At 42.5% G+C, this 25728-nt stretch overlaps 1 protein-coding gene across 3 annotated transcripts in view; it reads left to right on the top strand.

Moving 5' to 3' along the window:
• The first annotated feature begins 7111 nt into the window (after nt 1-7111).
• The window catches only part of CSDC2 (cold shock domain containing C2), a 65152-nt gene continuing 46535 nt past the window's right edge, over nt 7112-25728 (top strand). Inside the window, exon 1 of one of the 3 annotated variants that reach the window (XM_075321870.1) lies at nt 7112-7227. The gene's annotated coding sequence lies outside the window, so the exon portion shown is untranslated. The other 2 variants (XM_075321871.1, XM_075321872.1) reach the window with 2 other exon arrangements.

Raw genomic sequence — 25728 nt, 5'->3', positions numbered from 1 at the left:
TGTCTTATATAGGAGATGGAAAAAACATGGCCGAAAGGGGCAGAGCTGTGTTCACATTCAGAAAAAAAAACTACATATAACTGAATAGGATAACTGAAGTGAGCACTAATATATATATTCTGAGTGCAAGCCAAAAAAATACATACTATACAAGGATAAGGCTGCACATCAAACTTAGATAATGGTATAATGCCTCAAGCATATGGAAAAATATTGGAAGATACAATGAAAAATGCTACTTGCTAACTTGACCATGTGAATAATGAATTGCATACCTGCCATGAATATTAGGAAAAAGGAGATATTTAGCAATCGCATTGATCAATGTAACTGAGCCCCAAAACCTCGTCAAGGTATATCTCTATATTGGGGTCCCTAGCTCTGTGACCCTAACTGTGTGTCATCTCATTGCAATTAAAAACTGCTGTGGGTGGAGAGGGGTAACCAAGGACTGTCTTATATAGGAGATGGAAAAAACATGGCCGAAAGGGGCAGAGCTGTGTTCACATTCAGAAAAAAAAAAAAAAACTACATATAACTGAATAGGATAACTGAAGTGAGCACTAATATATATATTCTGAGTGCAAGCCAAAAAAATACATACTATACAAGGATAAGGCTGCACATCAAACTTAGATAATGGTATAATGCCTCAAGCATATGGAAAAATATTGGAAGATACAATGAAAAATGCTACTTGCTAACTTGACCATGTGAATAATGAATTGCATACCTGCCATGAATATTAGGAAAAAGGAGATATTTAGCAATCGCATTGATCAATGTAACTGAGCCCCAAAACCTCGTCAAGGTATATCTCTATATTGGGGTCCCTAGCTCTGTGACCCTAACTGTGTGTCATCTCATTGCAATTAAAAACTGCTGTGGGTGGAGAGGGGTAACCAAGGACTGTCTTATATAGGAGATGGAAAAAACATGGCCGAAAGGGACAGAGCTGTGTTCACATTCAGAAAAAAAAACTACATATAACTGAATAGGATAACTGAAGTGAGCATTAATATATATATTCTGAGTGCAAGCCAAAAAAATACATACTATACAAGGATAAGGCTGCACATCAAACTTAGAGAATGGTATAATGCCTCAAGCATATGGAAAAATATTGGAAGATACAATGAAAAATGCTACTTGCTAACTTGACCATGTGAATAATGAATTGCATACCTGCCATGAATATTAGGAAAAAGGAGATATTTAGCAATCGCATTGATCAATGTAACTGAGCCCCAAAACCTCGTCAAGGTATATCTCTATATTGGGGTCCCTACCTCTGTGACCCTAACTGTGAGTCATCTCATTGCAATTAAAAACTGCTGTGGGTGGAGAGGGGTAACCAAGGACTGTCTTATATAGGAGATGGAAAAAACATGGCCGAAAGGGGCAGAGCTGTGTTCACATTCAGAAAAAAAAACTACATATAACTGAATAGGATAACTGAAGTGAGCACTAATATATATATTCTGAGTGCAAGCCAAAAAAATACATACTATACAAGGATAAGGCTGCACATCAAACTTAGATAATGGTATAATGCCTCAAGCATATGGAAAAATATTGGAAGATACAATGAAAAATGCTACTTGCTAACTTGACCATGTGAATAATGAATTGCATACCTGCCATGAATATTAGGAAAAAGGAGATATTTAGCAATCGCATTGATCAATGTAACTGAGCCCCAAAACCGCGTCAAGGTATATCTCTATATTGGGGTCCCTAGCTCTGTGACCCTAACTGTGTGTCATCTCATTGCAATTAAAAACTGCTGTGGGTGGAGAGGGGTAACCAAGGACTGTCTTATATAGGAGATGGAAAAAACATGGCCGAAAGGGGCAGAGCTGTGTTCACATTCAGAAAAAAAAAAAAAACTACATATAACTGAATAGGATAACTGAAGTGAGCACTAATATATATATTCTGAGTGCAAGCCAAAAAAATACATACTATACAAGGATAAGGCTGCACATCAAACTTAGATAATGGTATAATGCCTCAAGCATATGGAAAAATATTGGAAGATACAATGAAAAATGCTACTTGCTAACTTGACCATGTGAATAATTAATTGCATACCTGCCATGAATATTAGGAAAAAGGAGATATTTAGCAATCGCATTGATCAATGTAACTGAGCCCCAAAACCTCGTCAAGGTATATCTCTATATTGGGGTCCCTAGCTCTGTGACCCTAACTGTGTGTCATCTCATTGCAATTAAAAACTGCTGTGGGTGGAGAGGGGTAACCAAGGACTGTCTTATATAGGAGATGGAAAAAACATGGCCGAAAGGGGCAGAGCTGTGTTCACATTCAGAAAAAAAAAAAAAAACTACATATAACTGAATAGGATAACTGAAGTGAGCACTAATATATATATTCTGAGTGCAAGCCAAAAAAATACATACTATACAAGGATAAGGCTGCACATCAAACTTAGATAATGGTATAATGCCTCAAGCATATGGAAAAATATTGGAAGATACAATGAAAAATGCTACTTGCTAACTTGACCATGTGAATAATGAATTGCATACCTGCCATGAATATTAGGAAAAAGGAGATATTTAGCAATCGCATTGATCAATGTAACTGAGCCCCAAAACCTCGTCAAGGTATATCTCTATATTGGGGTCCCTAGCTCTGTGACCCTGACTGTGTGTCATCTCATTGCAATTAAAAACTGCTGTGGGTGGAGAGGGGTAACCAAGGACTGTCTTATATAGGAGATGGAAAAAACATGGCCGAAAGGGGCAGAGCTGTGTTCACATTCAGAAAAAAAAAAAAAACTACATATAACTGAATAGGATAACTGAAGTGAGCACTAATATATATATTCTGAGTGCAAGCCAAAAAAATACATACTATACAAGGATAAGGCTGCACATCAAACTTAGATAATGGTATAATGCCTCAAGCATATGGAAAAATATTGGAAGATACAATGAAAAATGCTACTTGCTAACTTGACCATGTGAATAATTAATTGCATACCTGCCATGAATATTAGGAAAAAGGAGATATTTAGCAATCGCATTGATCAATGTAACTGAGCCCCAAAACCTCGTCAAGGTATATCTCTATATTGGGGTCCCTAGCTCTGTGACCCTAACTGTGTGTCATCTCATTGCAATTAAAAACTGCTGTGGGTGGAGAGGGGTAACCAAGGACTGTCTTATATAGGAGATGGAAAAAACATGGCCGAAAGGGGCAGAGCTGTGTTCACATTCAGAAAAAAAAAACAAAAAACTACATATAACTGAATAGGATAACTGAAGTGAGCACTAATATATATATTCTGAGTGCAAGCCAAAAAAATACATACTATACAAGGATAAGGCTGCACATCAAACTTAGATAATGGTATAATGCCTCAAGCATATGGAAAAATATTGGAAGATACAATGAAAAATGCTACTTGCTAACTTGACCATGTGAATAATGAATTGCATACCTGCCATGAATATTAGGAAAAAGGAGATATTTAGCAATCGCATTGATCAATGTAACTGAGCCCCAAAACCTCGTCAAGGTATATCTCTATATTGGGGTTCCTAGATCTGTGACCCTGACTGTGTGTCATCTCATTGCAATTAAAAACTGCTGTGGGTGGAGAGGGGTAACCAAGGACTGTCTTATATAGGAGATGGAAAAAACATGGCCGAAAGGGGCAGAGCTGTGTTCACATTCAGAAAAAAAAAACTACATATAACTGAATAGGATAACTGAAGTGAGCACTAATATATATATTCTGAGTGCAAGCCAGAATATATATATTAGTGCTCACTTCAGTTATCCTATTCAGTTATATGTAGTTTTTTTTTTCTGAATGTGAACACAGCTCTGCCCCTTTCGGCCATGTTTTTTCCATCTCCTATATAAGACAGTCCTTGGTTACCCCTCTCCACCCACAGCAGTTTTTAATTGCAATGAGATGACACACAGTTAGGGTCACAGAGCTAGGGACCCCAATATAGAGATATACCTTGACGAGGTTTTGGGGCTCAGTTACATTGATCAATGCGATTGCTAAATATCTCCTTTTTCCTAATATTCATGGCAGGTATGCAATTCATTATTCACATGGTCAAGTTAGCAAGTAGCATTTTTCATTGTATCTTCCAATATTTTTCCATATGCTTGAGGCATTATACCATTATCTAAGTTTGATGTGCAGCCTTATCCTTGTATAGTATGTATTTTTTTGGCTTGCACTCAGAATATATATATTAGTGCTCACTTCAGTTATCCTATTCAGTTATATGTAGTTTTTTTTCTGAATGTGAACACAGCTCTGCCCCTTTCGGCCATGTTTTTTCCATCTCCTATATAAGACAGTCCTTGGTTACCCCTCTCCACCCACAGCAGTTTTTAATTGCAATGAGATGACACACAGTTAGGGTCACAGAGCTAGGGACCCCAATATAGAGATATACCTTGACGAGGTTTTGGGGCTCAGTTACATTGATCAATGCGATTGCTAAATATCTCCTTTTTCCTAATATTCATGGCAGGTATGCAATTAATTATTCACATGGTCAAGTTAGCAAGTAGCATTTTTCATTGTATCTTCCAATATTTTTCCATATGCTTGAGGCATTATACCATTATCTAAGTTTGATGTGCAGCCTTATCCTTGTATAGTATGTATTTTTTTTGGCTTGCACTCAGAATATATATATTAGTGCTCACTTCAGTTATCCTATTCAGTTATATGTAGTTGTTTTTTTTTTTTTCTTTTCTGAATGTGAACACAGCTCTGCCCCTTTCGGCCATGTTTTTTCCATCTCCTATATAAGACAGTCCTTGGTTACCCCTCTCCACCCACAGCAGTTTTTAATTGCAATGAGATGACACACAGTTAGGGTCACAGAGCTAGGGACCCCAATATAGAGATATACCTTGACGAGGTTTTGGGGCTCAGTTACATTGATCAATGCGATTGCTAAATATCTCCTTTTTCCTAATATTCATGGCAGGTATGCAATTCATTATTCACATGGTCAAGTTAGCAAGTAGCATTTTTCATTGTATCTTCCAATATTTTTCCATATGCTTGAGGCATTATACCATTATCTAAGTTTGATGTGCAGCCTTATCCTTGTATAGTATGTATTTTTTTGGCTTGCACTCAGAATATATATATATTAGTGCTCACTTCAGTTATCCTATTCAGTTATATGTAGTTTTTTTTTCTGAATGTGAACACAGCTCTGCCCCTTTCGGCCATGTTTTTTCCATCTCCTATATAAGACAGTCCTTGGTTACCCCTCTCCACCCACAGCAGTTTTTAATTGCAATGAGATGACACACAGTTAGGGTCACAGAGCTAGGGACCCCAATATAGAGATATACCTTGACGAGGTTTTGGGGCTCAGTTACATTGATCAATGCGATTGCTAAATATCTCCTTTTTCCTAATATTCATGGCAGGTATGCAATTCATTATTCACATGGTCAAGTTAGCAAGTAGCATTTTTCATTGTATCTTCCAATATTTTTCCATATGCTTGAGGCATTATACCATTATCTAAGTTTGATGTGCAGCCTTATCCTTGTATAATACCCCGAAAGTAAGACATAGTGGGACTTTTGGGGGTAAAAAGAATGTATGACACTGTCTTACTTTCGGGGAAACACGGTACATCAATATATAGGATCGCTTAACGAGTTTCAGACTTCAAATTTAAAACCAACAAAGTCCTTAATCATATTGTTAAAGGGGTTGTCCACTACTAAAACAACCCCTTAGGATTTCTCATAGTTTCCCCCAAGTAAAATAAAAAAAACTATTCTCACCTCCACTATCAGCGTCATTCCAGCACCGTTCCAGTGGTGCCTTGACTTATGTTCCCAGGGGCTCACGTGATGTTGTGGCGTCACGCGGGGCCCCGTGTTCAATAACCACTGGTTTCTATCTCCTGCCTTTGGACACAGGAGCTGTCAACAGGAAGTGAGGGGGCAGCTGCAGTGTTCACTTCCTGTTGATTAACTCGTTTGGTCCAAAGGCAGCAGATAATAGCCAGCGCTGATAGGACCCTGGGCTCGCGTGATGTTACAATGTCACATGAGCCCCAGAAATGCACGCCATGGCACCACTGGCTCCGGTACGGGAGGTAAGTATAGGCTTATTTTACCTGGGAAAACGTGGAATCAGAAGTTGTCCTAGTAGTGGACAACCCGTTTAATGGACAAAGGTCTCATCAGTGTTGCTCTTTTACAGTTCTCTCCGATAGGAGAAATGAAGAAATCACAATCTTTCTATGAGAAAATGAGAATAAAGCCAGTCCAGCCTACATGATCATGTCGTTTTTATCTCTTGTTTTCGCCTTTTGGACGTTATCCTCCTTCGAGTACTTAGCGCAGTTGCTTTGCAGCATTTGTGTCCTGGGTTTATATTATACCAAGGTGTATGTGTGCATGTCTGTGTGTGTGCATGTCTGTGTGTGTGCATGTCTGTGTGTGTGCATGTCTGTGTGTGTGCATGTCTGTGTGTGTGTGCATGTCTGTGTGTGTGTCTGTGTGCGTGCGTGTATATCTGTGTGTGTGTCTGTATGTCTGTGTGTGTGTGTGTCTGTGTGTGTGTGTGTGTATGTGTATGTGTGTGTATGTGTGTGTGTGTGTATGTGTGTGTATGTGTGTATGTGTATGTGTGTGTATGTGTGTGTGTGTGTGAGTGTGTGTATGTGTGTGTATGTGTGTGTGTGTGTGAGTGTGTGTGTGTATGTGTGTGTATGTGTGTGTGTGTGTGTATGTGTGCATGTATGTGTGTACCCAGCTGAATAAAGATTCCTATAGAGATTCACCCAGAAACAATAAAGATGACATTACAAACAATAATTGTTCACAAATACAGTTGAATGAACGTGACAGAATTTTATGAAGTCTGGAAAACAGCGGGTTTTTCTAACGCATGATTTCAAGATTTGTTAACTACAAAACCTAATAAAAATCATTTGAACAAGGAAAACAGTGGGTTAATGTGCCTTGTCCTCCTGGCATTTTTGAGTGCTTTGGTTAGCTCATCTCTGCAGCCTAGCACATTGCTATTCTGGCTGTGGCTTTAAAGGGACAGCCCTGCAAAACTCCTCCTTCCTCTCGTCTTACTGTCACAGGCGTCACCACTGAGGGGTGTGTAGGAGAATTTAGATGCAAAATAACAAGGAACATTTGGATCTTGGAGAACGTTGCCCTTTAAGTGTCTCTTAGAAGGTGAGATCTAGCGCTTGCATCCACACAGGGTTTATATCTGTTTTTGGGAGGAGACCTGAATGACAGCTGAGCCTGTCATCTATGAGTGGGGGAAGACAAGGTAAGGGCGACCCTTTAAATCCACCATTTCTTCTGCGGTATGCAATGGGTGTCCAGACATGTACCAATGGCCGGGGGTCATTGACTCTGGGAACAGTATCATCTGCTGTGAAACATGTATGCTGGGTTATTGTATTTATACTGCCAGTGCATGGAGCAAATGTATCTAAACATTTCTGAGTGTTTGTTTATTTTTCTAGATATGTATCATAATAACAAATGTTACAATTGTGTCATTTATTAGAACAGATTTTTTTTGGACAGATTTGAGAATATTTTTTCTGGAGATTAAACAGTTGTGTGGATCAGAATCCTATCTGCAAAAATAATAATAAAAAAAAAACATCATGTGACCTGGGGCATAAATTATGGAAATCAAAATCTCTTAGATTGGGGTCTTTTTCGTTCCAGAGCCGTCATTTGCACTGTGTATTGCTTGATAAACACAGGACATCAATACAATATTGTCTATTACAGCAATAATATGTCAAGATTGTAAAATATTGTCAGGGAACACAAATCCTAAAATGACAGGGCTTTAGGTTCTTCTGTCAGTTATGATGACCACAATAATGATTGTTCAATAGTTAGATCCATAGAGGCAGGGACAGGTTTGTACAGAAATATGATGTTGTTTTTTCTGGCCTAACAAGGGCGGATTTCTTCATGTGTCACAATCTCAGTAGACCAGCGTCTGACTGCAGGACTATTGCTTTTTTTTAGCTGCCTTGTAAGGATCAGGAAGATATTGTGTCAATGTACTAGGTCTCGTATACCCTGTATATAAAGGATGTTATATGCAGAATGCACCTGCTGCTAAAATGAGACACAAAGAAGGATCAGACATTCTTACAATAGGGCGTTAAATATAATGTGGTGAGATTTTTTTTCTCCACAACACCCCCAGGGACAGCCCTAATAATCAGAGTGGGCAGCCTTTACCAGAACGCTTCTGAACAACACTTATTAAACAGCTGGCAGCTTCCCTAGTGCAGAGTATAGATAACGTCTTGGTCCTGCGGATTGGCGGTGTAAGCAGCTTTCTGAGGGACTCACAGCCTCGAAAATAATACTGGGTTGTGTTGTTATTCTAAAAGCCTCTCCTGCTATTGTATTTTGGGGCTTCGCCATTTCTTTCTGATACACAAATATGGTGGTTCATCTAATCTGAAGGTTCTTGGAAAAAATTGTAGAAATATGCTGCATAGCTGTATGGCTTTTACTGCCTTGCACTCTGATTGAAAGAGAGATATCTCACATTGTTTGTTTGCCAGTCACAAATTTGTATAAGATTAAATCTTGCAGTGCTTCATAAGGGAACATACACAGCCCATTTGCTACAGATTTTCCAGACACATAAAAGCCATAGTGGAATACATAGTCAACCAAGTACATGAGAATTGGTTATCTGGGCGTATAATATTGAAGACCTGGAACTCTCGTTGATCAGTTTAGCTTCAGTGGTGGAAATAAACCTTGATCAGAAGTGAACAGCACAATTCCACTCAATGTGTAGCGGCTGGCACTGAGAACTGCAGATCAGCACCTATTCTCTTCCCTACCTAGAAATCAGCATTTGAATTGATATGCAAGTGAGACTGTAGCTCTAAAGCCTCTGTCACTCCAGCTCTATTCCCTCTTCCTGCTTGAAGGACAGCCTCTATGCAATGTGACTTAACACATAGGGGCTAATTAATGATGGACGGACCCACTGATACCCAGGATCAGCGGGTCCAACCGAATTTAAAAAAAAAGGGTTCCGGTCCAATATTGATCCCGGATATCTGTTTTGCCAGACACCAGTCCCAATATCAGTCTATGGGGACCCAAATGAGGTTCTTATAAATGTTGGTAGAAGGGATAGGGGGTTTGGAGCAAGCGCTTCATACTTACCAGTCTCAGTGCGGCTGCTTCCAGGGTCGCTCACTCTACTTCCACTCATTATCTTCATGCCTATGCACTGCTTCCCCTCTGATTAATTGCAGTCAGACAGCGCCCCCAGCCTGTGTGATAGTGTGTGACTGTTTTCAATCACACACGCTGTCTGCATCTATATTGTTGTAAAAATAAATTAATAAATTAAAAAATTGGCGTAGGGTCCCCCCATATTATAATACACAGTACAGATAAAGTATACAGCTACAGGCTACAGCCTCCAGCCCTCCAGCGCTTATCTTGGCTGTGTATCAAAATTAGACGACCTGTATGCGGCTGGTTTTTAAAATTATTTAAAGAAATAATTAAAAACAACAGTGTGTGGTCTCCCCAATTTTGATACCCAGCCATGATAAAGCCGACAGCTAGGGGCCGGTATTCTCATTGTATTGAATTTTGTTTCTTTGTTTGGGTTTATTTCTTTTCACTTACAGATTAGTAATGAGAGTGGTCTCATAGATACCTCCCAATACTAAGCTAGGGCTTAATGGCAGCTGTGACCTGTCATTAACCCCTTATTACCCCGATTGCCACCGCACCAGGGCAATCGGGATGAGCCAGGTAAAGTTCTGGAATTGTCCCAGTTAATATATGCGACAATCCTGGGCGACTGCGGGCTGATCTTTTTAGGCTGGGGGTCCAAATAACCATGGGTCTCCCCAGCCTGAGAATACCAGCTCCAAGCTGTCAGTTTTATCATGGCTGGATATCAAAATTGGGGGGGGGGGTTGCCGTTCTTTAAAATTATTTATTTCAAAATTGGAAAAACAAGCCACATTCAATTCTTCTTATTTTGATACACAGCCAAGATAACACACACACGGCTGGAGGCTGCAGCCGGTAGCTGTATGCTGTATCATGACTGGGTATCATAATATGGGAGGATTGTATGCCAATTTTTTCATTTATTTTTACACAAATCTAGATGCAGACAGCGTTTGTGTGATAGAAAGCAGTCAGACACGCTATCACATAGGGGTGGGGCTCTGTCTGACTGCAACCAATCAGAGACGCGGGGACTGCCGTTGGGCGGGGGAAGTAGTGCATATGCATGAAGATAATGGGCGGCCCTGGAAGCAGTGTACAGCCACGCAGAGACCGGTAAGTGTGAAGCACTTTCTTTATTCATATTTTATTTATTTTTTTTCTTCCGGATTGTTACCTGAAGTTCCCTGAGAATTGCTGGCCCAGAGTCGTTGCTCGGGTTCTTTTGAATCCATGCGGAGCTGGACTTTTACAGTTCGGGTCCGCCCATCACTAAAGGTAATAGTAAGGCATGAGGAGGCAGGACTAGGCATCGAATAGAGCTAAAGTGATAGAGGCTCCAGATCTACAGCTTCATTAGCAAGTTCAAACGTTGATTTCTCAGTAGCAAAGGAACGGACTGGCTATGGAAAGGCATTTCTGATCTTGTATATATAAATAGTTTGGGTTTTGAACACCTGCTGACAGATTCCTTTTAAATAGGAGGTAATCTGCAAGGACACCACTTTTATCAGAATGATTCAAATCTGTTGAGTACTGAGAAACATTGTGCATTTTGGCACAGATATGCTGTGTGCCATGATTTGCAACCTGTAAACCACAAATAGTCATCAACAACCTGGTTTAAAGGGGGTTGAAATGTTTTGTTTTTTTTCATATGAATTATTGTGTTTGAATTGTTATATAATAGCACTTAGTAATATACTATTCTTTTCAAATGTGCGTGAATGTCCAGGTCATTGGCCTGCTATTGCTGTCTTGGCAGCTCTTGGCTTCCTTTTTAGATTCAACACAAAAGAGGGCTTCCTGTGTCTGAGCTTGACCAGTCATGTGTATGAAGGGGGCTGGCTGATTGGCTCATTTCATATTCTAAGCCATTAAGTTTCCTTATTCCTGAGACAGAGGCGCTCTCTCCTGTCTTGAAGCAAACACGGAAGTGGAGCTGCCAGGACAGCAAGAGGTCACTGAACCTGGGGACATCGGCAAACATGGAAAATGAAACATTATTAGTATGTGCTAACATTTAAAACACAATAAAACATGTTTTGTTCTGCTGTATAACCTTTTTCAACATATTTTTAAATCACATAGAGGAACGTTTAAAAAAAAAAAAAAAAAAGTGGATTTGTTGGGTGTTATTGTCTAATGATTATTTTGATATACAACATGACCTAGTTTGTAAAATTCTTTCAGAGCTTTTGACTTACTGGTGAGATATACAGTGCCTTGAAAACATAGGGATTGAGAAAAGGTTATCTGAGTAGTGGAACACATATAGAATTGAAGGATGGAGGATTACAAAGTAGAAGAATTCAGCTGGGTTCACATAGCTTTTGCCCTTAACGTCAGTGGCTCCATAGGGGCTTTTTTCCAAACCAGGTCTGGATTGGAAATCTGCCAAACATGCAAATGCCCGATGGGCCTCCGTATCTAATTGCAAAGTGGGCCACCAGGCCTTTAAGCCTCACAACATACCACGCGTGGTGCTGTTTGGAAGACCCCACCTCCGTACATTCATCTTTCAGACAAACTCTGGCATAAATCCTATGTTGTATGACAAGTCTCGTTAAATGGTCACTTTTTACTTTTAGGATTACTACCCCTAATAGGTGGCACTAGAGTTCGTCTGCTTCCTCATTGAAGAGACAATTTGCATATTTCCCAGAGGAGCATTGCGACTTAAAATCTCCTCACTGGTATGCTGGAATGGTGTGTCAGTCCCTGCAAGAGAATAACTTCCCCTTTAGACACTGTCTTAGCCTCTCATACAGCCAGATCAGATCTCATACGCTGCACTGACTAGGGACAACCATCCCGATACACTTTGTCTGCAAATTGAGGTTCTGATCTGGCACAAATTCTAAGTCATATGACAAGGCTCGTTAAAGGGTCACTTTTAACTTTTAGGATTGCACTAGAGTTTGTCTACTTCCTCCCTGAAGAGATCATTTGCATATTTCCCAGAGGAGCATTGCGGCTTAAAGTCTCCTCACCAGTGGCATGCTGAAATGGTGTGTCAGTTTCTGCAAGGAGAATAGCTTCCCCTTTAGACCCAATCTCTCAGGCACAAATACATTTGATGAGAATAATTCCCAATGAAAGAGCCATGAGGTAAACACATATGTATACCGGCAGCGTGTATGCACTACTCACAAATACATTTGAACATTTCAGCACCTATACTGAATCGTAGAAGGGTTTGTCAGCCCTGGTGCCGCCGTGCAGTGGTGTGATGACATCATCACGCTGCTCATGTCAGTACGATGCTCACATCATCAGCCTGCTCCAGGGCCGCAGAGGCAAAGAACATGTTGGGCCCTGGTAACCACTTTGTGGAGGAACTGAAAATAAGCAATCATTTTAGATGTGGGGACCAAAGGGAGGGTATGATTCTGTTACCATGAGGGCATATATTGGGGCACTTTAATACATCTTGGGAGATTATAAAAGGAGGGACAGTGTAGTGAGGGTCAATGGGATGGGGGAGACTGTACAAAGAGGCAGTATGGGGGAGATGTTGAAAGGGGCATTTTGGGGGGATATTTTGGAGAGGTGTTGTGTGGTTGTGTATGTGGGAAGATATATTATGGAATGGGGCAGAGTAGAGATATTATACAGAGGGGCAGTATGAAGAGAATATTTTGGGCAGGATGCACAATGAGGAGCAATTATTTATTCAGGGGCGCAGCATTGGAGATAAATTTACTTATGGGGCAGCATAATAATACTTTTATTTTTAAGATCACCATGTCAGGATGTGCTGCTGAAGATTGAGAAGACGGAAGTCTGGAGCATGAAATCTCTTCATGGCGTCTCTACTACATGGAGACAATAGAGATGAGAATGACTCCAATCGGAGAAGATGTCACCTATAAGGTACTTGGTTGTAAATGTTTTTTTGTAATACTGCCTGCATCTCATCAGTACTGTGGGTCCTGTATGGCCTGCAGTCTGATGAAGGTTGATAACAGCAACTCCCAGTATATTCTTATCATTGTTAAGGACATACTTCGATTTGTAGGGTCATACAATACAATTGTATATGGGGCTCACCTGACATTACAATTCATCATTGTACTAAGCTTGGTGCTTTATACATGTATGCATTATGGTTCTGGAGCTGCATTTATATTCTGACAGTGTTTCTAGCACTGCATTCATGTACTCCGGTGTTTCTGGCACTGCATAAATGTACCAACTCTGTTCCTAGCACTTCATTCATGTACCGATTGTGGTTCTGGTTCTCCATTCATGTACTGATGGTGTTTCTGGCACTCCATTTATGTACTCACAATGTTTCTGGTGCTGCAGTCAGTCATGTACCAAAGGTGTTCCTAGTGCAGTATTAGTGCTAACTGAGGTTATGGTGCTGCACTTGCGCTGATGGTGGTTCTGACACTGTACTCGTGTTGATGGTGGCTCTGATTTTGTATACGTATAGAAATCTATAATGTGCTTTATGGCCATGTTAAAACTTAAAAGTCCTAATAACATATAGATTTCAGATTAAGGAGGATTTGGCAAGTTTCTGATTAAAAAAATCATTTTAAGTTAGTGTGTATTCACACTTATTTTTTTCGGAGCAGAAACTGTCTAAATCCTTCTCAAGTACTCAAACCTTGGTTCTGATGATGTATTCATGTAAGTACCCCTTTGAAAACTTTTGCACCCCTTGGGATTGGTTCAGTATGATAATGCGGCCCTTGGATCAAAAAGTGTTGTGCACCCCACCCTTATATGCTTGCACACTCATGGCACTGCTGAGGCACACAGTGTTGTTACTGTGTCTGTTTCTGGCCCATATAAGTGTCACAGTATCTTATTACGTGGGCAGCATTCATGCAGGCCCTCCTTTCCAGTAGCCACAGGTGAGAAAGAGGAGTCTGTTCCTCTTAGCACCTGGGCATGGTGCTACTGCCCTTTATCTTCTCCAATCTCAGGGATCTGGGTGATGTCATAATTTAGGCCTGGCCCAGTCACTGCTGAGCCAGTGCTGTCATGTGTGCGGGGTTCAGGGCATGAAGGGGTTAACTTCATGCAGCCTCATTCCCGGCTGCAGAACACTGTGTCCTGGCGCCACACCTGTCATCCAGTGCCAGTAATAGTTTGGCTCTGCAGCGCTCGTTCTTGGCTCATGTGAATACCCAATCTGTCCTGCCTCCTCGCTACCTCGTCCTGACTCTTGTTCCCCGACTCCGTTCATTTGTTCCTCTTCCCTGACTCCCTGTCCCGGTCTAAATATTTGTCCTATTTCGTTTGTCTGTCTCTGTCCCGACCCGTGTACACCAACCCCAGTCGTTTACCTGTCTGCCCGGCTTCTGACTTTGCTTTGTTTGCGACTTCGACTCCGTCTCTCCCTCCTGCTTCATATGTGAAATCCCGCTTCTGACCCCTGGCATACCATCTGACTTCTCTTTGCTTATTCCTTTGGTGAATGATATTGACTTCCTGCTGCTGACTTGGTTTGTTGACTACACTGCTGCCCTCTGCTGGTTGACCTGCTAACTGCACTCTGAAGTTATATTGCTGGTAACTTCAGTATCTTTCTAGTGCAGTGTGACAAGTGAGTCCCAAGATGGAAATTTTTTTTATGTATAAAACATTTCCAGTGTGCCCTTTGGGATGTATATACAGGTGTCTCCCATGTGATGTATATACAACAGTCTTAGTGTATCTTACGTGATGTATGCAGCATAATATAGTATATAGAAGGGTGCTATGTATTTATTGTGGAATCCACATTATAAATGCTGGTATATCTATACACTATGTAGTATATACCTGACTGTATTCTATATTCTTTAACACAGTATATAGTGTGAAATTGTGTACTGTGTGTAATGCTCCGTATCTGTATTGTTCTGTATATATACACTCCACAGTACCACTTCTCCTGTCCTGTATTGTGGGTGTAATTTTCAGTATCTGTATTATTCTGTTTATATACACTGCACAGTACCACGTCTCCTGTCCTGTATTCTGGGTGTAATTCTCAGTATCTGTATTATTCTGTTTATATACACTGCACAGTACCACGTCTCCTGTCCTGTATTCTGGGTGTAATTCTCAGTATGTGTATTATTCTGTATATATACACTTTACAGTACCACTTCTCCTGTTCTGTATTCTTGGTGTAAGGGGTGCTTTACACGCTGCGACATCGCTAGCGATTGCTAGCGATGTCGAACGCAATAGCTCCCGCCCACGTCGCTCGTGCGACATTTGGTGCTTACTGCCGTAGCGAACAATATCGCTACGGCAGCGTCACACACCCATACCTGTGCAGCGACGTCGCTGTGACCGCCGAACAATCCCTCCCTCAAGGGGGAGATGCGTTAGGCGTCATAGCGATGTCACTGCAGCGTCACTAAGCGGCCGGCCAATAGAAGTGGAGGGGCGGAGATGAGCGGGACGTAACATCCCGATCACTGTTTTGGAACGATTTTGCAATCGTTGATCGTCGTTCATTTGTGTCATGCGCTGCGATGTCGCTACCGGCGCCGGATGTGCGTCACTAACGACGTGATCCCGACGATATATCGGTAGCGATGTCGCAGCGTGTAAAGTACACCTAATTCTCAGTATGTGTATTATTCTTTATATATGCACTGCATAGTACCACGTCTCCTGTCCTGTATACTGGGTGTAATTATCAGTACCTGAATTATTACATATCAGCTGTCCTGTTGTCAGAGAAAAGTTATGTGATTTTGGGATTGTCAGTATTTATATGTTGTTAAACTTGGTTATCCCAAGTTTGGACGTTATCACTTATGTTCTGGATAGGGATTGACTTTCCGGTTGCTGTGGATCTGAGCCCTGGGACCCCTATAGCTCCCGAGAACCGCAGCTCTGAAGACACCATGTAAATGGAGCTGTGATTGATCATGTGTACTACTGTGTCCTTCACATGTGGCTTTTCAAATAACTCCGAGAGTGGTGAGGGGCATGATCAAGGTAAAAACTAAATAAATCACTGATCGGAGGTGATGGGTGTAATAATATAGGGAGTTTGTGTGCAAAGGCTGCTTTTTTGCCCCAGTCCGGCCCTGCTCCGATCCCCAGACAACAGGATTCCAGTGTCTGTGGCAATTGTCTATAATAATGCAGATGGAGTGACAGTGTGCTCTGCTGTGCATCATTTTTGGCCGTATACACCTAGTTGAGGCGGGCAGAAAAATGTAGTACTGCCCGCCTTCAATAATAGTGTTTGGCCAAAAATAATCCACAACAGAGCCCATTGTGACTCCGTCTGGATCATTATAGTTAATGGTCCCATCAGCTCATATGACTGAACCCTGTTTTGCTGGGGTTAGGACATAAGTCCCGAGGGAGCCACTGAATGTGGTGGCAAAAGCTATACAACCCAGCCTTAGAGCTGTAGGGACAGACAAGGATTGTACAATATTTATTGGTATAATATTAGAAACTATGCACAGCACCATGTCTGCTCTTGTCAGCTTTGTCCTGGGGGCTTTTAGCAGATCACAAAGCAGTTAGAGGAGTAGCTACTGTTACCTGTATATATGGGAGAGCAGGGAGTCTGGAGAAGAAGCAGGTGGTTGTGGGAAATGTAGTTTCCTGTGGTCAGCACTCAAGCACCACCCCCACCACACTGATTAGAGGGACACAATTATGGAGGAGCTGGAGCCGTAAAAATCTATAAAAAATTAGCCAGTAAGGATTGGAAGGCTTGTCTCGATTGCATTACTTTTTTAACAGTAGAACTACTGAGGTAGTCATTTTGACTACTTTGCACTATGTATTTCTATATAGGTGTCACGAGTCCAGTAGTTCTAGTGCTAAAGCCTGCTTGACACGCTACAAGATATCTTACGATGTGTCGGCGGGGTCACGTCGTAAGTGACGCAAATCCGGCATCGTAAGGTACATTGCAGTGTGTGACAGCAACGTGCAATTGCGATTGAACGAAAAACCGTTCATCGCATGCACGTCGTTAATTCCTGACGAATTGAACGTCAGATTGTTCATCGTACCCGGGGTAACGCACATCGCAGTGTGTGACACCCCGGGAACGATGAACAGATCTTACCTGCGTCCTGCGGCTCCCGGCCCACAATGCGGAAGGAAGGAGGTGGGCGGGATGTTTACGTCCCGCTCAGCTCCGTCCCTCCGCTTCTATTGGCCGGCTGCCGCGTGACGTCGATGTGACGCCGAACGTCCCTCCCACTCCAGGAAGTGGACGTTCGCCGCCCACATCGAGGTCGTATGGAAGGTAAATACGTGTGACGGGAGTTAATCGTTTGTGCGGTACGGTCAACAAATTGAACGTGCTGCACATACGATGGGGGCGTTGCAAATCGCATACGATATCGTATGCGAAATTGCAACGTGTAAAGCAGGCTTAAACGGAGTTAAGGGTGCTTTACACGCTACGACATCGCTAACGATATATCGTCGGGGTCACGTCGTTAGTGACGCACATCCGGCGCCGTTAGCGACATCGCAGCGTGTGACACCAAGGAGCGACGATCAACGATCGCAAAAACGTTAAAAATCGTTGATCGTTGACACGTTGCTCCTTTTCATACTATCGTTGGTGGTGCATGCTGCTGGTTGTTCGTCGTTCCTACGGCGTCACACATCGCTATGTGTGACACCGCAGGAACGATGAATATCTCCTTACCTGCGTCCACCGGCAATGAGGAAGGAAGGAGGTGGGCGGCATGTTCCGGTCGCTCATCTCCGCCCCTCCTCTGCTTTTGGGCAGCCGCTTAGTGACGCCGCAGTGACATCGCTATGATGCAGAACGCACCTCCCCCTTGAAGGAGGGATTGTTTGGCGGTCACAGCAACGTTGCTGAAAAGGTATGTGCGTGTGATGCTGCCGTAGCGATAATGTTCGCTACGGCAGCGATCAGCAAATGTTGCACGAACGACGGGGGCGGGTGCTATCTCGCACGACATCGCTAGCTATCGCTAGCGATGTCGCAGCCTGTAAAGCACCCTTTATTTCTGAAAAACATCCACGCAAAATAAGTGTCAAAATACGCCCCCAAAAACTAATTTAAGATACGTGCCAACAATGTTTTTTAAGGCGGGTGAATCCGCCGAGGAAAACGCACACTTCAGGAAATGCTTGCTTTTTTTCAGTGTTTTTGGTAATTTCCTGAATTTTTTTAACTGTTGGTGTTTTTTTTAAAAAAACAACAACTTTTTTTCCCAGGATTTTTTTGGGCTTCTTTTTTACTGGTATTTTCTGGTAGGGTTTTTTTGTGTTTTTTTTTTTTGTTTTTTTTAATTCCCTTCAACAATGAAGAAGTTGGTAGCTGCTTTTTCAGGTTTCAACTCTGGCAAAATGCATAAAAAAAGCCTTTTGAGCCTTCCCATTGACTAAGTAAAGCATATTTTCAGAATGGTCAGCTCACTTATTTTAACTACTTGACATCTTTGGAAACCTGATGCTGTTAAAAGACACACAAAAGCCTGATTATGTGAACAGCAAATAGTTTTTACATAGAAATATATGGTTATTCTTTTAAGTCTTTGGTTAGAGCTTTTTAAGGCCTCCGACACACTCACGTGAAAATCACGCACGTGACGAGAGACACGTATTTCCCCTGCGTATTGCGTGCAGGTAAGTACGTGTCTCTGGTACGTGCGGGCCACGTGTGTTCTCCGCATGCTATCCGTGATAACATACGGAGAACAGGTTATTTGCATACTCACGTGGTCCTTCCTGCTGTCCGTGGTGCTGATCTTCGGTCTCCAGCCCTCCCGTCTCCCCGCTGCTGCTGCCGGCCGCAGTGAAGTGAATATTAAATGAGAATAATGAGCGGCGGTCGGTAGCAAGTGGCAGCAGCGGCAGAGACAGGAGGGCAGGAGAAGGTAAGTTAAGGGGGTTTTTTTCACTGACACGTGTGTTTTCTCCCGCGCGTGTCACACGGGACCGCATCCACACTACACCCGTGTGGTACGGGTGCGGGCCGTGTGACACCCGTGCTGCCGGAGAAAACACTGACATGTCAGCGTGTAGAAAAACGCACACACGTACAAACGCACACGGACACACGTTCCGTGTGGTTTTTCGTGTGTGTGCCTGCTACAATAGGGTAGCATTGCTGTACGTGTCTCCGTGCCGCCGGTACGTGTAAAAAATTGCAAACACGTACCAGCGGCACGGATGTGTGTCGCAGGCCTAAGGCTGTTTTTGGAGAAGAAACCACCTGAAAAAGATGCCCACACCTCTCCTAAGGCTATGTGCGCACTTTGCAGTTCAATTCTGCAATGAAAAAGTCACTGCGTGTGCGTCTCATAACGCAGCTGAAAAAGCTGCGTTCTGAGACGCATTCTGCAGAACACAAAGTGCGGACATTCCTGCAGAATTCATGCGTTCTGGATGCTTTCTCTGCCATAGACAGAGTGGGAAAAGCATCCAGAACGCACATTTTTCCCAGTACGCACCCACTCGGCTCTGCAGCATCCCCATAGACTTGCAGCAGAGCCAAGTGGGACCGCACTGTCACTGTCATGGCCGGCTGCGGGACAGTGCCGCGCGATTAGAATGAACTCGGATGAACTTCACCCGACTTCATTGTGATCGTGCAGCTCTGTGCGTGTGCTGCGGCTTGATTTGCGGTCACACGTGAAGGACTCACCTGTGATCGCAAATCCCCTGAGTGACTGCAGTGAGCCGCGCGATCAGCTGTGCTTTCACTCAGGTTACTCGCTGTCACAGCTGCAGTCCTTCACGTGAGAGCGGTGGCCACGAGTAATCTCAGTGACAGCTCAAGCTGATCGCACGACTCACTTCAGTTGCTGCATGGAGCTCACAGGAGCAGCGGTGTTCTAGTGCCGCTCCTGTCAGCTTCCGATGTAGCAGAGCTGGAAGCGTCGTGGGACCTTGCGTGGATTACGTCGGACATGGAGGTGTTTTTGAGGGATTAATAAAGTGGTGAAAGAGGGTGTTATTTTGTCTTTCATTCCAAATAAAGAATTTTTTGGATGTGTGTTTATTTACTTTAACTTACAGGTTCATCATGGAAGGCATCTCGGGGAGACGCCTGCCATGATTAACCTAGGACTTAGTGGCAGCTATGGGCTGCTGCCATTAACTCCTTATTACCCCGTTTGCCACCGCACCAGGGAAAGTCGGGATGAGCCGGTAAAGTCCCGGGACTGTCGCATCTAATGGATGCGGGAATTCTGGGCAGCTGCTGGCTGATATTGTTAGGATGGGGGCTCCCCATAACGTGGAGTTCCCCATCCTGAAAATACCAGCCTCCAGCCGTATGGCTTTACCCTGGCTGGTATCCAAATGGGGGGGGACCGCACGTCTGTTTTTTTCATTTATTTATTTATTTTTTTAACTGCTCGATATAGACATGCCCACCGGCATGTCTGACTACAACCAATCATAGGCGCCTGTGGTCGGGGAAAGCAGGGAATACGTGATGGATTAATGAGCGGCCGGCTTTTTCAAAAGAGAAGAAACCGCCACAGTATGAACGCCAAGCAGCGCCGCGCTGGTGATCGTGGATCAATGAGTATGAGAGAGGGGGTGGGAGGGAGAGACAGACATGGACAGAGAGAGAGATTAAGACATAGAGAGAGAGAGACCGACCGACAGAGAGAGAAAGACAAAAGAACTGCCTTTGTTATGTTAAAAAAAACCATGTGGATCGCAATAATAATGCAATGCACGCGCACTACTTCACATTTCGGCAGCGATTTTCTACAACTCATTGATTTCAATGGGTGTAGAACGCACCCAAAATGGCAAAAACAACTGACATGCTGCTTCTTTGAACGCATGTTTTTTGCCACAAAATATGCAATTTAAACGCTGCGTTTGGAAACGCAAAGTATGGACAAGAAATCCGCATTTTCCATAGACTTTGCTGGAAAATCAAAACGCATGCATTTTGGCATGAAAACGCTGCAGTTCTAAACGGACCTAAAAAGCAGCTGAAAAGCAGGTGGAAATGCAAAGTGCGCACATAGCCTAAGTGTTGATTTTACATAAATCCACAATCAAGTATTCCATATACTGTATGTATAGCCTTAGTGGAAAAAGGAAGACTAGAGTAATGTGCAGTGCAATTATTTTACAAAATGTAACCTCTCTATAAGTGTATGTACACACAAAGTGTAGAGATTACAATGTGATAATATTCTTAAAGTCCACAAATAAATGTACCGTATGTATGTTATGCACATGTCCTTATAGATAATTTGTCAGTAAAATTAACTCTCCTAAGCTGTCTATATATAGAACGGTGAAAAAATGATACTTTGATATCTGAGATCTGATGTCTTGTTCCAAAAATGTTAAGATCTATGGGCTGGACAAAGATCTCCCTGAGAATCTTCTTCCAGAGCTTATTTTAAATGAAAGAGGCATTACTAGCATTATACATGTAGATCAGAAGAGAAGACTGTCAGTTATTACATGTCGCACACTAGTAACACCCCATTTTTATTTAAAATAAGCTCTGGTGGCAGATTTTAATTAATTTATTTATTTATACATTTTTTATTTTTTTTTTAAATCAGGTTAATTTTTATTTATCAACAAAATTACACAACACAAATAAGAGTTTTCTTCCCTGCAAAAACATTACAGAGAAAGGGAATAAACAGTGCACCAACAGTCTACACCCCACGCCAGTATGGGTCTCAAAGTACATATTATTTTCCAATATACTACCCATAATGTAAATTGCCCAACATCTTTTAGCAACCATATGTGTCCCACCAATACGCAATTCACCTCATTCCAGTAAATTATCGACTGGTTACGATAAGAAGGGACCTGGTCTCCCACACTGTCTTGCAGCAGTGCTGAGGAGGGAAGGCAAGGAGTATCTAACCATGCCCCCCAGATCTTATAGAACTTCTTCAGTGCAATTCTTTTAAGGTATACTCTCCTCTCCAGCCGAAGTGTAGTGTTAACTCTCTCCCTAAGTTCCCCGATGGCCGGAGGAGCACGATCCAGCCAGTGATAGGCCAACAGTTTCCTGGCCTGATATAAGAGACGCGTAATACCGATCATCACCGGGGAACTTAAGTCCACCCCACCAGGAGACCCAGAATACATGTAACAGGTCTTGGCTATACACGTACAGTGGAAACTCGCTTAACGAGTAACCCAGTTAGCAAGTATATCGCTTAACGAGCAAAGCTTGCTGTAAATTTGTAACTCAGTTTACGAGCAAGCTTTGCCGTATGAGCAAAATACTCACCGCACACACTTCTAGTTCCGTACATCCACCACGCTCTGACCCGCTCTTACAGTCCGCATAAACACACACAAACACACACAATCACGCACATACACACACAAATACGCACACACACACATATTATGATCACCTTACCTTCCGTTCCATCGTCGGCCTCATGGATCTTGTAGTTTGCCGCTACAGGATGTGTATCAGGTAACCATTGCGACGGGGGAGGACTTTTGCTGTCAGCCACTAATCAAAGGCAGCGCGCTGGCCAATCAGAGGCAAGCGGCTCCTGCCTTTGACATCAGCGCTCTGGCAGCGGAAGCTCTGGCATCGGTCACGATGGTTACCCGATATACATCTTGTACCGGCGAACTGCAAGAACCAGGAGGCCGGCGATGGAACGGAAGGTAAGGTGAGCATAATATGTGTGTGTGCGTGTTTGTGTGTGTTTGTGTGGGTTTGTGTGTGTTTGTGCGTGTTTGTACATGTTTGTACGTGTGTGGAATGGCACAATAGGGGACCAGGATGGGACATTTAACAAGTTGTGGAACGAATTGTCAGCATTGCAATGATTTCCTATGGAAAATTTTGCTTTGCTGAACGTGAAACTTGGTTAACAAGCACAGTCCCAGAACGGATTGTTCTCGTTAAGCAAGGTTCCACTGTTATATTAAAAAAATGCCCGTTCACATCATGTGTATCAGATTAGCATTCTCCCGCCCACACCTAGGACAAAGATTATCTGTCCGGATCCCCATCGTATGTAATAGACTAGGTGTCCTGTAAACCCTATGCAACAAGAATAGCTGCGACAATCATTGGCTTTCAAAGACAGCAAGGCTTGGAGTCTGAGACAGGACATCTTCCCATTGTTCCTCCGTCATAGGGCTTAAGTTCCTCTACCACTTTTCTCTAGCTTGTGAATCGAATTTGTCAAGGTACCTAGATAGCATCGCTGTATATAGCCTAGAGATAAAACTGTAGGGAGTAGTCGGATGTCAGCAAGTCAATAAGAGTGCGATTGCGCTCTATACTAATGGCCCCATGACGTGTCTGTGTCTCGTATGCATGCTGGAGTTGCAAATATTGGTAAAAGGAACTGTGCGGTATCTCAAACTCAGCTTGGAGCTTGCCAAAAGGTTTAAGTGTGTTATTTTGGAGAATCAAAGACACCAGATGCACACCCCTACTCACCCACATTCTCCAACTCGGGAGTTTCTGCAGCTCTACTAGTTTGTGATTGTGCCATAAGGGCCAGTACTCTATTACTCCTGATATTCCCAGCATCTCTTTCCCTCTATCCCACACCTTGTACAGCAATGCCAATGTTGGATGTAGTGGTCTTTCTCTGGGAGAATATCCTACGTCCAAAAAAGCCACCGGATGCCCCCATTTTGCGAGGCCCTTCACCAATTTGCCCCCTACGTCATATGCCTCATCCATTCCCCATCCCCTAAAATGCTGCATCTGTGCCGCAACATAATAAACCCACGGGTTGGGGACTGCCAGACTCCCCTCCTCCTTGCGTCTCTGCAGAGTCTCAAGACGAATTCTGGCCTGTTGTTTTTTCCACAAGAGTTCCCGAAACAAAGTATCGACTTTACGAAAACATTTCCAATGGATCCATATCAGGGCTCTGGTGACAGATTCTAATGCAGATTAGTGTCCAGCTCATAGATCTTAGCTCATTTACATATTGAGAAATATGTAGATTTATCTGGTATAAAACAACGGATCGCAGATATCAAGGTATCATTTGATTCAGCTTTGTAAACTGCATGCCAAAATAGATGGCTTATAAGAGTTGATTCTAATTATACATTTTTTTTAATGATTTTGGTGTACAATTTAGCCTCTGAATTGAGTCATACAATAAATTAAAAACCTAGTGGTCAGTCTGTCTAAACAATTCATTAAACGATCACCAAGTAACAGGCATACTGCGGATAGCTGTTTGTTTAGCGGCCATGGTCAACACATGTAAACCTAGTATTAATGAATGCAGTTTGTTCGTATTTTGTTTTAGAAATATTGGAAAGATAAGACATTTTGAGGCGGTGCCTTAGATATAAGTTTGTAATAAGTATTGTTAAAGGGAATTTCATAGGTGATTTTGTAGTATAATACTAATATTATCTTTAAATAGGGCTTAAGGAGACCTTTCAGTTCAGTAAGTTTTATTGCTATACCTTATCCTGTTATCTTGCTGTAAGCTCCATAGAATTCCATGTAATCAATGTCTTGTGCACACTAGTCAAGTGTATGTAAATACAATTTGCATATTCACGTCCCCCTCTCCCACCTTCCAGTGTATTCACTATCACTGCAGAGAAGTGGAAGGAGTATGGATGGGGGCAGCAGGGCAAGTTCAGTTCAGATTTACTTTCACTCATGCCAGCACTGAGAGGTGGGAGGTAGGAGCACAGCATATGCAGTGCCATTTACATATGCTTGACTAGTTAGGCTATGTGCGCACGTTGCGTAAATACATGCAGTTACGCTGCGCTTTGTAGCGCAGCGTAACTGCATGCGTCCTGCGTCTCCTGCACAGTCTATGGAGATTGTGCAGGGGCCGTGCGCACGTGGCGTTTAAGAGCGCAGCGCTTCGGCTACTGCCGAAGCACTGCGTAAAAAGAAGTGACATGTCACTTCTTTCCTGCGCTTTGCCGGCAGCTCCTGCTCTGTCTATGGGAGGAGCTGCAGGCAGAGCGCATGGAATCGGCTTTCACTACGGACATTTCTGCAGCGATTTAAAGCGCACATGTGCTCTTCAGATCGCTGCAGAAATTTCTGCAGTGACTGTACGCAACGTGCGCACATAGCCTTACTATGTCACACTGAATTCTACAGAGCTTACAACAAGATAACAGGATAACATAGAGCAATAAAACTTACTTACTCTGATAGGTCTTCTTAAGCCCTATTTGAAGATAAAATTAGTATTGTACTAAAAAAATCACCTGACAGATTCCATTTAAATGTAAAATTGGAATTTTATTATTGGATTCTGTACATGAGCAACTTTTGAACTTTAGATCTTGAACAGGCTATTTGTATGATTTGGAAGAACAAACAGTATTTCAAAATAACTGACAAGTCGGAACTTGCTTAAGATTTGCAGCTTATGTATTCTGACAACTTTTTATTATGTAAAAAAAAAAATCACAGAGTGTGATATGTATGTTGCCAGAAAAAATATCTGCATTCATGTGAAACTTCAAACCTTTTTTTCTAAGTATAACTTAGATTTGAAGCACCTGGTGCTTCATGGTGAAATGGTGAAATAAATG

This window comes from Anomaloglossus baeobatrachus, chromosome 8 (assembly GCF_048569485.1).
Source record: "Anomaloglossus baeobatrachus isolate aAnoBae1 chromosome 8, aAnoBae1.hap1, whole genome shotgun sequence".
NCBI classification, from domain to species: domain Eukaryota; kingdom Metazoa; phylum Chordata; class Amphibia; order Anura; family Aromobatidae; genus Anomaloglossus; species Anomaloglossus baeobatrachus.
Note: the sequence above shows the minus strand (reverse complement) of the source record. Positions and strands in the feature narration are given on the sequence as shown.